Raw genomic sequence first — 14,961 nt, 5'->3', positions numbered from 1 at the left:
TCACTAAGTTGCTGAGAGCCTCACTAAGTAGCTGAGGCTAGCTTCGAACCTGTGCGATCCTCCTGTCTCAGCCTCCCAAGCGGAGGGATTACAAGCGTGCGCTACCATGCCCGGCTTTTATTCTTTATTTTTGAAACTGGGTCTCACTGAGTTGCAGAGGGCCTTGCTAAGTAGCTGAGGCTGTCCGCACACCGCGATCTTCCAGGTCTCAGCCTCCCGAATGCTGGGATGACAAGCGTGCGCCACCACGCCCAGCTCTAACTGCCATGTTCTCGGCGCCTGTCAATATGTGACCAAGGCATGAACAGGTGGACAAGCCAGTTTGCTTGGGGGAAGAAACCAAGAGAAATCTGATGCACGCTCATCTCGGTCATGTTTTTTATTCTAAGAAAGGGCACGATCCCTTTCTACTTGGGTTTTAGATGGACTGCGAGGATTTCTGTTTCAGGCATAAACTGCAGTCTGTGTTAACACTCTAGCTGGGGTGACTGCGCCACTGGACGCGCATGTTAACTCCTGAGCACAGGAACCTGGTCAGAATGTGCTGGAGACTTTTCTCAGGGTCCCCCGAGAGCGTCACCATCCCCATGACTGTTGAAAATGCATTTCTCCCCCGTAGCGCAGTTTGAAAGAGCATTATCCGTTACTCCATTTGCTACGCCAAAATCAAACCATCCCCTCTTCTCTAAAAGTTTAAAGCCTTGGAGATTTTATCCCCTTTGTCAATTTCTGTTCTTAGAATTTTTTTTTTTCTTGGTAGTACTAAAGACTAAACCTAGGGGCTTTCTACCCTCTGAGCTACACGCCCAGCTCTCTTTATTTTTTATTTGGAAACAGTGGCTTACTAAGATGCTCAGGGTCTTGCCAAGTTGCTAAAGCTGGCCTCAAACCCATGATCTTCCTATCTCTGTCTCCCAAGTCCTGGGAGACAGGTGTGCACTACCATGCCTGGCCTGGCCTTAGGGATCTTGACTGGATCTACCTGACTGAGGCTTTTCTGGGAAACCTCCCTCCCTCCAAGAAGGAGCACACAGGCTCCTCCCTGGACACCCTCCCAGTCAGAGGTGACTGACTGGCTCTCCTGCGTGAGCAGGGCCCCTTAGTCTCAGGCTCTGAGCCCCGCCTTTCTCTTACCCCGGCTTTGTTCCCAGAGGCTAAAGCTTTGTTATCTCACCTTACCCAGTCTTTGGGCGTTTAAGAACACTATACCACTCTACATCTGTAACCCAGAGCATACCAAAGGTGTTACCTTTTATTTTTGTGATACCAGGGAGTTAACCCAGGGGCATTCTACCTCTGCGCTATGCCCCTAACCCTTTTAATTTTTTTTTTAAACAGTCTCTCTAGGTTGCTGAGAGATTCACTCTCTTGCTGAGGCTGTCCTCAAACCTGCAATTCTACTGTTGTCTTAGCCTCCCGAGTACTTGGATTACAGGTGTGTGCCACTGCACTTAGTGTGTGTTTGTTTGTTTGTAACTGTACAACCTTCCAGGCAACTGTAGGGATCACCTATAACTCTACAAGATTCCCAAGGACTCTAGATGATGGGAGAAAGAGATGTTGGAAGAGGGGCAGAGCAGAGAAGAGAGGTTATGACTGCCTGGTCACAGATCCATGGGGAGGACGAGGCCTCGAGGCTGACAAGGCAGAACTGAGTTCCAAAGCCTCAGCCCACATGGGACCAGGTCACAAGGGCATATACCCAACTCCAAACCCTTCTCTTCTCTCAAAAATGGAAGCCAGGTATGGTGGCACACACCTGTTATCCCGGTACTTGGGAGGCCAAGATAGGAGGACCGCAGGTTCGAGGCGAACCTCAGCAGGTTAGTGGCCAATTTAACAAGACCCTGTTTCAAAATAAAAAAGTATAATAGAGTTGGGGGTTTAGCTCAGAGGTAGAATGCCCCTGGGTTCAATCCCTAGCACCAAAAATAAATGGATGGGTGGATGGGTGGGTGGGTGGAACAAACTACAGACATGAGTCGCCTAAGGACTAGGGCTAGGTTTAGAAAAAACATGTCACTGGGCAGTGTTGTCTCTCTCAGGGGACACCTTTGTCCATGCCACCCATCGCTGACAAAACACGGTCCTGCAACGTGTGGCGGTTCTTCAGCGCTCATCCTACGGAGCGTGAGACTTCAAGTTCAGAACCCTGCAGACACCGCAAAGCAGTCAAACAATGTGAGCGTTCATTGTTATTGTCTAACTTCCCAGAGCTGAGCAGGGCCCGATTTAGCTACCTGATGACAGGTCACCAGGGAAGCGAGCACCGTGGAATGAGCCAGCCCTGCTAAGGGCTTCAGAGACGCAGGCTGGCGGCAAACGTTTGCACAGTTCAGCAGATTGGCTAGAAATATTCATTGTATCAGTGAATCACAGCCTGGCCTCATCCTCGAGGCTTGCTTTAACACAGACCAGTTTTTCTCTGTCCTGTCTCTCCCGTTATCCCTGGAGAGTAACACGGCGCCTCGCTGTGGGCACGGTTGGTTTTAGGTGCTGTAACTAAGCTGGTATCATTTTTCACTGGCACAAGATTAATTTACCAGTGTGTCAGGCCTGCTCCCTACCACATACCAAATTGGTTGACAGCTGGGGGGCGGTTTTCACACCTGCTAATGAAAAAACATCTAGTGTGGTCACCTGGATCAAATTCTGGTCCCAACAATTGGGGAAAGGAGAGTGAAGATCAAATTTTCTTAGCCCAGAGAATATAAAATTTTTTTAAAAAACAAAGAAGCCAGGTGTGGTGGTACAGGCCTGCAGTCTCAGTACATGGGAGGCTGAGACTGGAGGAACATTGATTGGAGGCCAGCCTCAGCAACTCAATAACACTCTCAGCAACTTTGTGAGACCCTGTTTCCATATAAAAAAAATAAACACAGGGCAGGGCAGATAGCCCGGAGTTACAGTGCCTCTAGGTTTAATCCCAGTAGAGAGAGAGACGTAGGCATGTCTTTTGTGTTGTAAAGAGATTTTGTTTTTATGTCCCTACTGGAAATTGACTTGAATAATTAATAGTGATAAAGCAGACCCCTCTAAAAGAAATGACTTAATATAGGAGTAAGCCTGGTAATGTACCCATAAACCCAGCCCTTGAGGGGCTTAGGCAGATTGCAGGTTCAAGGACAGCCTCAGCAAGTACTGAGACCCTCCACAACTTAGCAAGGTCATGTCTCAAACTTTTTAAAAAGAAATAAAATAGGGCTTGGTGTGTAGCTCAAAGGTAGAATGTCCCTGGGTTCAACCCCTAATGCCATTTAAAAAAGAAGAAATAAACCCCTACAAATACACTAACTCACCAGAGTATATTATAAAGTGTTTAAAGATAGAGAAATCTTCCTCAATAAAACTGTCATGGAAGTCCCTGCATGTCACTTGTATTCTCCAGGTAATCCCAGTTCTTGGGAGGCTGAAACCAGAGGATTGCAGGTTCAAGGACAGCCTCCGCAACTTAAGAGAGGCCCTCAGCAAACCAGTGAGACCTTGTTTCAAAAGGTAAATAAAAAGGGCTGGGAGTATAGCTCAGAGATAGGATGCCCCTGGATTCAACCACAAAGACCAAAAAAAGGAAGACACAAACGTCTTCCTACCATTGTCGCATCTAAAGCCCCAAGGAAGTTTTCTCTGGGATGGATGCTTTTCCCGCCTGTTTGCTGAGCCGGTCGTCTATCGTGCCAGCCCGTAGCCAATGAAGGAAGCATTGATCAGACCTGATTTACGGCAGCGAGTGATAAATGTAGCCGGGAAATTGATTCATGCCTCTCCGGCGACCCAGGGCACCTCCATCCCGCAGTTGACACAATTCTTGTCTCGGGGCTGAAGAAAACAAACCGGGAGACACATGTCAGGCAGATAAACGACTTGGCTGTTTTCAGCTCTCCAAGGAGGCCATTTGTTTCCGAGATAAGGAAGACTGCTCTCCGAAGTCAGGAGGAGATAAGCGAGGGGGGAAGGATGGACGCGCGATGGACGCCCGCGCACTTGGGCAGGGGGACGGGCCGCTCACACTGCGCATGCGCCGGGAGCGCGTTCCGGGTCCTCGGCGGCCAAGCCATTTCCAGGTTGACGTTTCCCACTGCGCTTGGCAGGAGCGTGTATCTGGAGGGAGCGTGCCCACCCAGGGGCAGCTGGCCCAAATACTGACATTTTCAGCTGTTTAACCACCTGCACGGGAGCCCCCCAGCACAGTCCGATGGCCACCCAGGACCCCTGTGCAGCCCTGCCCGGTGTGCATACCAACTACTCCTGTAACTACGTCTTTCCTAGGCTCTGCGTCCGGGTGTTTGTTCCCCAGGTGTTCCCTGGCGCTCTGCGACCAATTGCACTTTCTGTGGTCTAGCCCTAATCAGATACCACTTTCTTTTCTTTTTTGTGGCACTGGAGATGGAACCCAGTGGCATTCTACCTGTCAAAAACACGCCCAACCCTATTTTTTATTATTTATTTTGAAACGGTCTCACTGAGTTGCAAAGGGCCTCACCTTATAAGTAGCTGAGGCTGTCCACGAACCGCGATCTCCTGTTTCAGCTTCCCCAGTGCTGGGATTACAAGTGTGCACCACCGCGCCAGGCTTTTCAGATACCACTTTCCACAGAAGGTCACCCTTCATTCCTCCAGGATGGAAATAACTTCCCTTCTCTACACTCCTAGAATAATTCATAACATGTAGCTTATTGCTAACTCATTGCTTATTTATTGGTCTCTGTTGGGGTTGTACGGCAGAGAGCTGCAGGTGTCTCCTGACTCCCTGGACTGGGGCTGAATTCGGCTGCGGGGCAGGTTGTGGGGGCTGCCAGCCTGGAAAGCTGTACTAAGCCGAGAGTTCTGGACTACGGCTGTACCCTTGAACCATGGGGAAACTTTAAAAGAACCAGTGCTACACAGGAGGCTGAAACAGAAGGATTGCAGGCTCGAGGCCAGCTTCAACAACTCAAGGAGGCCGTCTTCAACTACGTGAGACCCTGTTTCAAAAAATATACATAAAATAGGGCTGGAGGAGTAGCTCGGAGGTGGAATGCCCCGGGTTCAGTCCCCAGTACCACACACACACAAAAGCACCAATGCCCTGTTCCTTCTGCAGACAACGGAAGCAGAATCAAAATGGACAAGAGCCAGGTTCGTCCAGTTTCTGCCATCAAAACATGAACTGAGAAAGGAGGAGAGGCCAGGCCCTTGGCAGATGCCCAGAGCACAAGGCATCCAGATCAGGCTTGCAAACTCAGCCTAGCAAAAAAAGAAGAGGGAAAGAGCTATGCAGGGGAGTTTGCACTGCTTCTCTCCCCTCTCCGAGGTGCAGCCCCACTTCGCCCGCGAACCCCTGGCCTCTCCATCTCCGCTCCAACAAGGTGGACCTCAGGGTGAGAGGCCACGGCATCCATGCTCCATACGGGAACCCCACAGCAGAGGCCTTCCCGCAGGTACAGAAGCCACCCCTCATCTGCAGTTTTTGCTTTCCCCATTTCACTAGCCCCCAGGTAACCATGGACTGAAAATACTAACTGGATGATTCCAGAAGTAATTCCTAAATGGGAAGAATTCACTCCTTGGTCCAGGGTATATGCTCCCTGCCTGTGGGTCACGCAGCCGGCACCTGTTACCCAGTCAGCTACTGGGACCTTTGCTTATGTGCAGATCGCCCACTTGCTGGGCATGGTGGTGCACACTTGTAATCCCACTACTGGGGAAACTGAGACAGGAGGATCAAGGGTTCCTGGCCAGCCCCGGCAACTTAGGCCCTCTGCCACTTAGTGAGATCCTGTTTCACAATTAAAAAATAAAAGTAGCTCGGAGGTTGAATGCCCCTGGGCTCCATCCCCAGACCCGCAAAACAAAAACAAAAGCAACTGCCCTTGCTTCCCAACAGGCAAGAGGAGTCATGGAGATAATTCAGATGTTGTGAAGAGAAACTATAATGTGCTTCCTTCAAGTGAGAAGCAGAAAGTTCTCGACTTAAGAAGGAAAAAGTAAGCGTACATTGAGGTGGTCAAGAGCTACAGTACAGTAAGATTTTTTTTCAGAGAGAGAGATTACGTTGACATAACTTTTATTGCAGATTATTGCAATCATTCTATTTTTATTAGTTGTCGTTGTTAATCTGTGCATGTTAATGGGGATGAAACCCAGCGGGATTTTATCTCCAAGCCCTATTTTATGTTGTATTTATTTATTTACTTATTTTTGCAGACCTGGGGATTGAACCCATAGGCATTCTACCTCTGAGCTATACCCCCAGCCCTATCATTTATTGTTTATTTTGAAACAGAGTCTCAGTAAGTAGCAGAGGGCCTGGCTAAGTCTGTGTCTTGTCTCAAACCTGTGATCCTCTTGTCTCAGCCTCCCTAGTGCTGGAATTACAAGTATGCACCATCATCCCTGGCTATTGTTTATCTCTTGCTGCACCTAACTTATAAACTAAACTTTATCATCAGTATGTGTGTGCAGTAAAAACATCATAGTATCTATAGGGCCCATACTATCCACAGTTTCAGACACCCTGGAGGATAAAGGGGGACCGCTGTGATAGAAAACCCAATGTTGAAACAGCAAATGAGTCAGGCATGGTGGCATCCACCTGTAATCCCAGTCCTTAGGAAGTTGAGACAGGAGGATAGCAGGTTCAAGACGAGCCTTTGCAATTTAGCAATGCTCTCAGCAATTTAGTGAGACCCTGTTTAAAAAAAATTTTTTTTTAAAGCTGGGGGGTATAGCTTAGAGGTAGAATGCCCCTGGGTTTGATCCTCAGTATTACTTAAAAAAAAAAAAAGGAATGTATTTGTTTGAGAACCCCAAAGTCTGGTAGTAGGATGGGTTTCAGGAGCAGCTCAGCCAGCCACTTGATAGAGTGACCAAAGCCCTTGTTTGGGGGTGTCTCTGTTCTGCCATCCTCAATGATTCATTCCAATTGGACATCTCAAGTGTCCCCGGAGGGCCGCCTGCAGCCCCTGCTTCTTGGCAACATTTTTGGCAACCTCTTGTCCCTCGGAAAGCTCTATTTCTTGGAGACATCTGTGGGACAAGACTGTCTGAGACTGTCTGCGTCCCAGCCTCCGCAGCAAGCCTCGGGTCACTCTGCTGGGTCGGGTCACTGCTTGGCCACGAACTGTGTGCCGGATGTCTCCCTCTTCACGCCAGGAGCTGAAGGCAAAGCAGGGATGGAGGACAAAACCAGGAAGGTCACTGGTAAGTGTCTGCTCCCCTATCCCCAACCCACGGGGTCGCTGGAGTGCCCGGCTCAGCTCTGCCTCCAAGACGGGCTGCGGGCGGCGGCCAGGCTCAGTGTGGCTGCGTTTGCCTGGCACGTGCAAGACCCCATGAAGTCCCTGCAGAGGAGCTCGGTGAGGGGCGGCGTCCCACCACTCTCGGGGGCTCTCCCTACCCAACCTCCTGCGCCCCCTTCTCCCAGCACCCCGGGCAGGTCTCCTGCTCTGAGGCCTGGCCCTCCTCATCCTCACCCTCGCCTTTTCTCTTCAGAGACCTGCACTTCTAATCCTAGCTTGGCTTCTGCCTTCCAAAGAACCAAACTGGCGCATCCAGGTTGTACGAGCTCATCCTCCAGGCCCTGGTCAGCGGAGCCCAAGTGTGCTCCCCGAGTGCCTGGGGATGGGGGCGTCCCCGGCACGAGCCAAGCGACTGGTTAGAGGCCACCTGGACTCCAGGGCAGCCTCCTTGCCTCTAAGCCGCCTTTTTTGCTTCCTTCCTTCCCTCCCTCCCTCCTTTCATACTAAAGATCAAATCCAGGGGCAATTCCACCTCTGAGCTACATCCCCAGCCTTGTTTATGAAGCAGATCTAAGTTGCTCTGGGTCTCAGTAAGTTGCTGAGGCTGGCCTCCAACCCAAAGTCCTCCTGTCTCCGCCTCCCAAGCACTGGGATGACAAGCTGCAGCCTGCTCTTGCCCGATGCTGGCACTGTCCTGGAGGAGCCTGCGAGGCGGCCTGCGTTGGACACAGCCACACCCGGCTCCTGGCAGAGGAGAGGTGAACCTGGAGGTGTCGCTCACACCTGGGGCCAGGGCAGAGGACTGCTGGTGCGTGGACAGTTGTCCCCGCCTGTCCTTTGTGCAGACAGCAGATCTGCTGCCACACCGCGCCCGGGGCCTTGGCAGGGGGCACATCAACGTGAGTGGCCTGTGCATCAACCTGGCGCTGCGTTTATAAGACAGGCGACGTCAGACCCCGTGTGCCCAGGACAGCAACACGTCTGTCCCGAGCCGCGAGGCCACCCCTCTAATCGCGCCGTTGGCCACGAGCGTGGCTAATTACGTGTCTTACAATCCCAGGACTCCCCCGGGGCGGCGGCGCCTTCTGGCAGAGGGAGGGAGGAGATGATGACTCCATCTGGTCCTTGGCGCGTGCGCGGGCCAGGGCAACACCGAGCAGGTGTCCAGAGAGGGTCCCAGCAGCAGGTGCAGACGCCAAGCTCGCAAGGCTGAAGGGAATGTGTAATTACAGTCGGCCGAGGGGGCGGTTTTATTTAAGAATTATAGGAGGCAGCTCCAGATGAAGTTGCGAGCAGCGCTGCAGAAGGAGCGGGCTACAGTGGCCAGGGACGAGAGGATCAGGCTTTAATTGGGGGAGGCACGCTCAGTTCCCTGAGATGTAAAAATGATCACCTGTCATACGGGGAGGATTTCCAGAGAAGCCAGAGGCTGTGCACAACCCAGGCCCCCAGGCTGACTAAAGCACGTGGCTTTGAGCACATTTCTGGTCTATGGCGTACCGCCTTCCTCCCGCCAAGGCCATAATTCTGAGTGTGGGGACTTGGCCTCTGGACATCCGGGAATTTCACCCAGCAGAGGCAAAGAAGACCATCAAGATTAGGCCTTTCTAAAGCTGGTGTGGTGGCACACACCTGTAATCCCAGTACATGGGAGGCTGAGACAGGACGGCAGCTTCAAAACCAGCCTCGGCAAATTAGAGAGACCCGGTTTCAAAATAACAACATAGAGGGTGTAGCTCAGAGGTAGAATGTTCCTAGGTTCAGTACCCAGTAACACACACGTGTGCGTATGCATGTACACACACACATAGTGTTTAAAGCAAGAACCCCAAGAGGCCACAGGCTTCCCCGGGGAAGGCAGGTAGTTCTGAGTGGGAGTCACAGTGGGAGCCGTAGAAGACATCACAAAGAATGAACAGGAACTCGAGACACTGAAGATGTTTCAAGGAAAGGACAAAGGGGAAGGCAGGCATGGTGGCTGCCATCCTGGTACTTGAGAGGCTGAGACAGGAGAATTGCAGGTTGGAGGCCAGCCTCAGCCACTTAGCAAGGCCCTCAGCAACTCAGTGAGACCCTGTTTCAAAATAAAAACTGAAATAGGAGCTGGATATGGTGGTGCACGCTTGTCATCCTAGCATTCGGGAGGCTGAGACAGGAGGATCGCGGTTCGCGGACAGCCTCAGCTACTTAGTGAGGCCCTCTGCAACTCAGTGAGACCCAGTTTCAAAATAAAGAATAAAGAGTGGGGCAGGAGGTGTAGCTCGGAGTTCGAATGCCCCTGGGTTCCACCCCCAGGACTGCAAAAGAGAAAGAAAGAAAGGGAGGGAGGGAGGGACGGAGCTGGGAGTGCAGCTCAGAGGTAGGATACCTCTGGGTTCAATCCCCAGCACCACATCAGGGTGCTCAGAGGAGGGCAGAGCAAACTGGAGGCCTGGGGCCACCCATAGAAAGCCACACCTGCTTGTGGTCCCAGGCTCAGCCTTCTTGCAGATGGAGAGAATTCATCCATCCAGGACCCACAACAGTGGGAAGGGATTGATACGTACTGACTGTGGTCTCTGGTGCATGTCAGGTATAGAGCCCAGCAACTAGGAATTGAACCCAGGAGGATTCTATTCCCAAGCTACATCCCTAGCCCTATTTTATTTTTTATTTGGAAAAAGAGTCTCACCAAGTTCCTGAGGACCTTGCTAAATTGCTAAGGCTAGCCTTGAACCTACAGTTCTCCTCTCTCAGCCTCCAAAGCCCTGAGATAACAGGCACATGCCAACCATGCCTGGCTTAGTAAGTATTTCTTGAGTTGAGTCCTCTGATTCTGAGTCATACCTATAGGATTCCATTCTCAATGGCTTCCTAAGGCTGGCACAATCCGGAGACAGAGGGGACACCGCGGGGACCCGGGAGCAAGGCTCTGCATGGAAGAGAAAGATGGGAAAGATGCAGGTTCATCCAGATCCCCCACCATCCACACCGCTGGGCTTGCAAAGAACCTTCTTCAGTGCCAACTGGCAGCAGTTCCTTCCGCCCTTTTCTGAGCAAAGCCAGCACCTGTCTGTCCCAGTCAGCATTGCTGGCTTCAGCCCAGGCCCAGGAGCTGCCCAGAGCACCTCCAACTCGGGCCTGGACAGAGCTTCCTGGCAAGAAGAAGCCGCTGCCCGAAGCATCCCGCTTCAGTAGGAGAGATAATGGGGCAAGCGTGAGATTCTAAGCTGTGTATTGGAAATCAATTTGCTCCTTGAAGAGGCGTTGACTTAAACAACCAAGGGATTTTCCTGGCAACCTGTGGCTAAAGTCTTCCTCTACCCCATGTTCTAAGATGCTGGCAGGTGCCTTAATTGGATGGGATGTGGCTTTGGGGAAGAAGACCCCGAAAAGATGACTTCACCCGTGGTCACAGCCTCTGAGAACCAGGTGGGAAGCTGGCCCACCAATAGGGCACAAGAAGTAGCCAGAGAATTGTTTCTGGGGTGTGTGTGTGTGTGTGTGTGTGTGTGTGTGTGTGTGTGTGTGTATGCTTAACCTGGAGAGAGTGAACCAACAGATGGGACCGGGGCCACTGCCACCAGAGTGGGCTGGCTTCTTTTCTCTCTAACATTTTGTTTCCTGGCTGCAGCAGCAGCAGCAGCAGCAGCGTGGTGCTGAGCTGGCCGCCCCGCGGGTCCCCATGGGGCCTGACTGCAAAGTGGGCTAGCTCCCTGGGCAGGACAGGGAGGACAAACCTGGACAGAGCACCTCCGGCTGCTGGGGCTGCCCCTGGGCTGTGTCTTTGCTCGTAATGTACCTCAAGCAATGGTCCCCTTTCCAGCCGGGACAACGGATGCTACAGAGAAGTACAGCAGTCTACCCAGTCAGTGGAGAGGCTGGGGCAGAGGAGGACTGGGACTCAGGCCAGACTCTACAAACTCTGCCCTGGCTTCCTTCCACATCCTGCTCCGTCCCTGGGTTCTGAGGAAGCCTCAAGCCCTGGAGAGGCTCTTGGTGGGATTTCTGGAATGCCTCAAAAAGAGACCCAATCCTCCTTCTAAAGGAACTGTGTCCTCCCTGGAACATAGAAGAGAAAAGAAACACCAGGCAGAGATGCCCAGGGCTAGAGCCAGCTGGGGCCTGAATCCAGCCCCTGTGTGGTGTGCCTGGTACTGCCCGGGCTTTGGGCTTCCTCAGGCCAGGAACGGATGCTTACTACCTCTGAGATCCTGTATTCATCATCTCTGTGTTGCTATATTATAAAATATCAAGGGCTGGATACTTTACATAGAAAAGAGGTTTGTTAGCATTTGGGAGGCTGACACAGGAGGATCCGGGTTCTTGGCCAGCCTAAGCTACTTATTGAGGCCCTTTGCAACTCAGTGAGACCCTGTTTCAAAATAAGCAATAAAAAAATGGGGCTGGGGGTATAGCTCAGAGGTAGAATGCCCCTGGGTTCCATCCCCAATACTAAAAAAAAAGAAAGAAAGAAAGGGAAGGAAGGAAGGCAGAAAAGAGGTTTGTTTAGAAGCATGTGTCACCCTACCCAGTGACTTTTCTCTTTTTTTGGGTGGGGGGGATTACTAGGAACTGAACCAGCAGCATTCAATCTCCAGACTACAGCCCTCCCAAGTCCATTTTATTTTTTATATTGAAACAGGGTCTTGCTAAGTTGCTAAGGCTGGCCTCCAACTTGCAGTCCTCCTATCTCAGTCTCCCAAGTCCTGGGGTCAATGGCAGGCACCACACCTATCTGATGTTGTTCTCTTCTGAAAACAAAACAACTCCAATATCACCCGGATGCCACAGCAGACTGTCACGGCGCAGCTGGGCTCTGTTGTCCTGGCTCTGATGCAGGGCCTCTCCCGCTTCCTCCCCTCTTCTCAGGAAGCCAATAAGGAAATCCCGGTTTCCTGGCTTCTCCTGTTTTTATTCCCCAGACCTCCCGAGGGCTGCTTGGCAGCCAGGGAGGCCGCTGGGATTGAGGCAGATGGAGCAGGGCCAGCCTGGTCTTGCAACGGGTTTTCATGTAAGCACTGTGCTTTGTCACAGTGTCGATTATCAGGGCGGCCCATGACAGTCCCCAGGAGGCCGAAGCCACCCTGCCGTTGCCCCCGGCAGAGCTGAGTCTGTGTTGCTGCTGCTGCTGCTGCTGCTGCTGCTGCTGCTGCTGTTAAATCTCCAAGCCTCAGGACCCACGGCCCCTTCCTGGCCCACCTGGCCCTGCGGTTTGGCTCACACCCAGCGGAGCCACGGCCTCGGGGAGCGCTCAGCAGCACTTGGCAGAGGCCACCGGAGTTGAGTCCAAGCAGAAACCCCCGGTGGGAAGAACTTGCAGTGCTCTGAGTTCCTCTTGCGCGGGCTCCGCCGCTGTTGGTCTCTGCAGGTTTGATTCTACTTCCCAAGTGCCCTTAGCGATTTTTGTCTCTGCCACAAACAGGTCCACGGGGAGGGGATGTGGCGGAGCCCTGTGGCTCCATTTAGCACCAGGTGATGCGAAGGGGGTGTGAGTCCCTCAGGTGCTGCCTGGTCACCAGTACCAACCCTGTCATTACCAGCCGTGCGGCCTGCAGTAGGTCCTGGCACCTCAGCACCATCTCTCATGTGTGGGGCAGAGACCGAGGCTGGTTCAGTCCTGGAAGCCTGCATAAAAGAATAAGAGGGCCAGGCGTGGTGGCACATGCCTGTAGTCCTAATAACTAGGAGGCCAAGAGGAGAGGATTGCTGGTTGGAGGCTAGCCTCAGCAATTTAGGGAAACCCTGTCTCAAGACAATAAACTAAAAAGTGCTGGGGTATAGTTTGGAGGTAGAATTCCCCTGGGTTCAATCCCCAGTAAGAGAGAGACAGGGACAGAAAGACGTGGTTCCTTCTTGGCCAGGACAGGAGGCCACATTCTTCCTAAATTTAGAAATAGGTCAAAAAGAGTCAGGCTTGGTGGTGCATGCCTTTAATCTCAGTATTTATTTATTTATTTATTTATTTTTGGTGATGGAATTAGACCCAGGATTATCCCACCTCTTGTCTACACCCACAGCCCCCACTTTTTTTCATTTTGAAAGAGGGTTTTCTTAACTTTCTAAGGGTCTTCCTACATTGTTGAGACTGGCCTCCGACTTAAAATCCTCGCGCCTCACAAGTACAGGGACCCCAGGCGAGCACCGCCAGCCCCGCTGGATTAGGGCATTATTTGCCAGGCGCATCCAAACATTGTTCGCTTCTCTCTGAGGATTGTGCCTCTGAGGATTGTGCCTCAATCGACTCTGCCATTTGCTAATGAGAATGCGCTCTCCAAAGTGGTGGGTAGGTGTGTATTTGTCCGTTCTGCAGAGATGCGCGTAGCTCTGGTTGCATGGACATAGCCCCCAGGATTATGGCTGGGGGCCCCGAAGGACGTTAGCCAGTTTCACTTCCAACTTTCAAAACCAGCAAGCAAGCTGGGCGTGGTGACACGCATCTGTAGTTCCAGTTCTTTTTTTAAAGCCACTTTTTTTTTTTTTTTTTTTTTGGTGGTACTGGGGTTTCTGGAAGCCCTTCTACCTCCGGGCTACACTCCCAGACCTATTTTTTTATATGGAAACAGGGTCTCCTAAGCCAGCGCGGCTGGCTTCGAACCTGCGCGATCCTCCTGTCTCTGCCTCCCAAGCGCGGGGATGACAAGCGTGCGCCACCACGCCCGGCTTGCAGTCCCAGTTCTTCAGAGGCTGAGGCAGGAGGATCGCAGGTTGGTTTGGAGGAAAATCTCAGCAACACAACGAGACTCTTCAGAAACCTAGCGAGACCCTGTTTCAAAACAAAAAATAAAATAAAAAGGGCTGGGAATATAGCTTAAAGGTAGAATGCCCCTGGGTTCAATCCCCAGTACCATGAATGAATGAATTGAATGAATGAATGAATGGAGTTCACTTGAACACTCCTTCCCAAGGGACTATCTAAACCCATCATCAAAAGCTTCCCGGCGGGCTCTCCCATCCTTCTGCTTCTCTTGTTAATGAGTTAAGTAAACGTTTGACACGTGCTTATTCTCTATTAGTTTAAGGATCAGGTTTTCCTCTTCTCGATATTATTTTTTGACAGCACCCTCTCCTAAGTGTGATGAAAAACCGTGGAGAGTTTTAAGCAGGCAAGAGCCATAATTAAATTTGCCCGTGGACGTCAATGTTAATATTCTTCCACGAAAATTAAGAGACCCAGGCTTCTATTTTTACCTTCAAAAGGAGAGGATTTACCTCTTGGGAAAAATAACTGGTTTGGCTAAGAACCGGTCTGCTGTTGTTGTTGTTTAGTTTTTTTTTTAATCAGCGTGGTTATTACAGGGTTTTTCTATAAACACAGGAGACTAATGATCCCAGTGTCCATTTTGTTAAGATTGAGAGCAGTCGGCGATCATTTATTGTAATAGGATTTAAATGGAAGAACTCTACTTATAATTAAAATGTTTTACAAAAACCAGGCGAAGTAATACATGCTTGGCATCCTAGTTCTCGGGAGGCAGAGACAGGAGGATTGCAGGTTCAAGGTCAGCCTCAACAACAATAGCAAGGCTTTCAGCAACCTAGTGAGACCCTGTTCCAAAATAAAAAATAAAGTAGGGCTGGGGTGTCCCTCAGAAGAGGAATAGCCCTGGGTTCAATTTCTGGTACCATAAAAAAGAGGGGGGGAATATCAGTGTGCCCTTCTATAGATTGTTGAATATGAATTGAAAATCACCAACTTGGAAAAGGGTTGAAATTGTTCATGCTAATTGGAAATACGGAGAGACAGTGTTAGGACCGTGATTGT

The sequence above is a fragment of the Muscardinus avellanarius genome (assembly GCF_963383645.1).
Source record: "Muscardinus avellanarius genome assembly, chromosome: 22".
Classification (NCBI taxonomy): domain Eukaryota; kingdom Metazoa; phylum Chordata; class Mammalia; order Rodentia; family Gliridae; genus Muscardinus; species Muscardinus avellanarius.
This window is presented reverse-complemented; position numbering follows the sequence as displayed.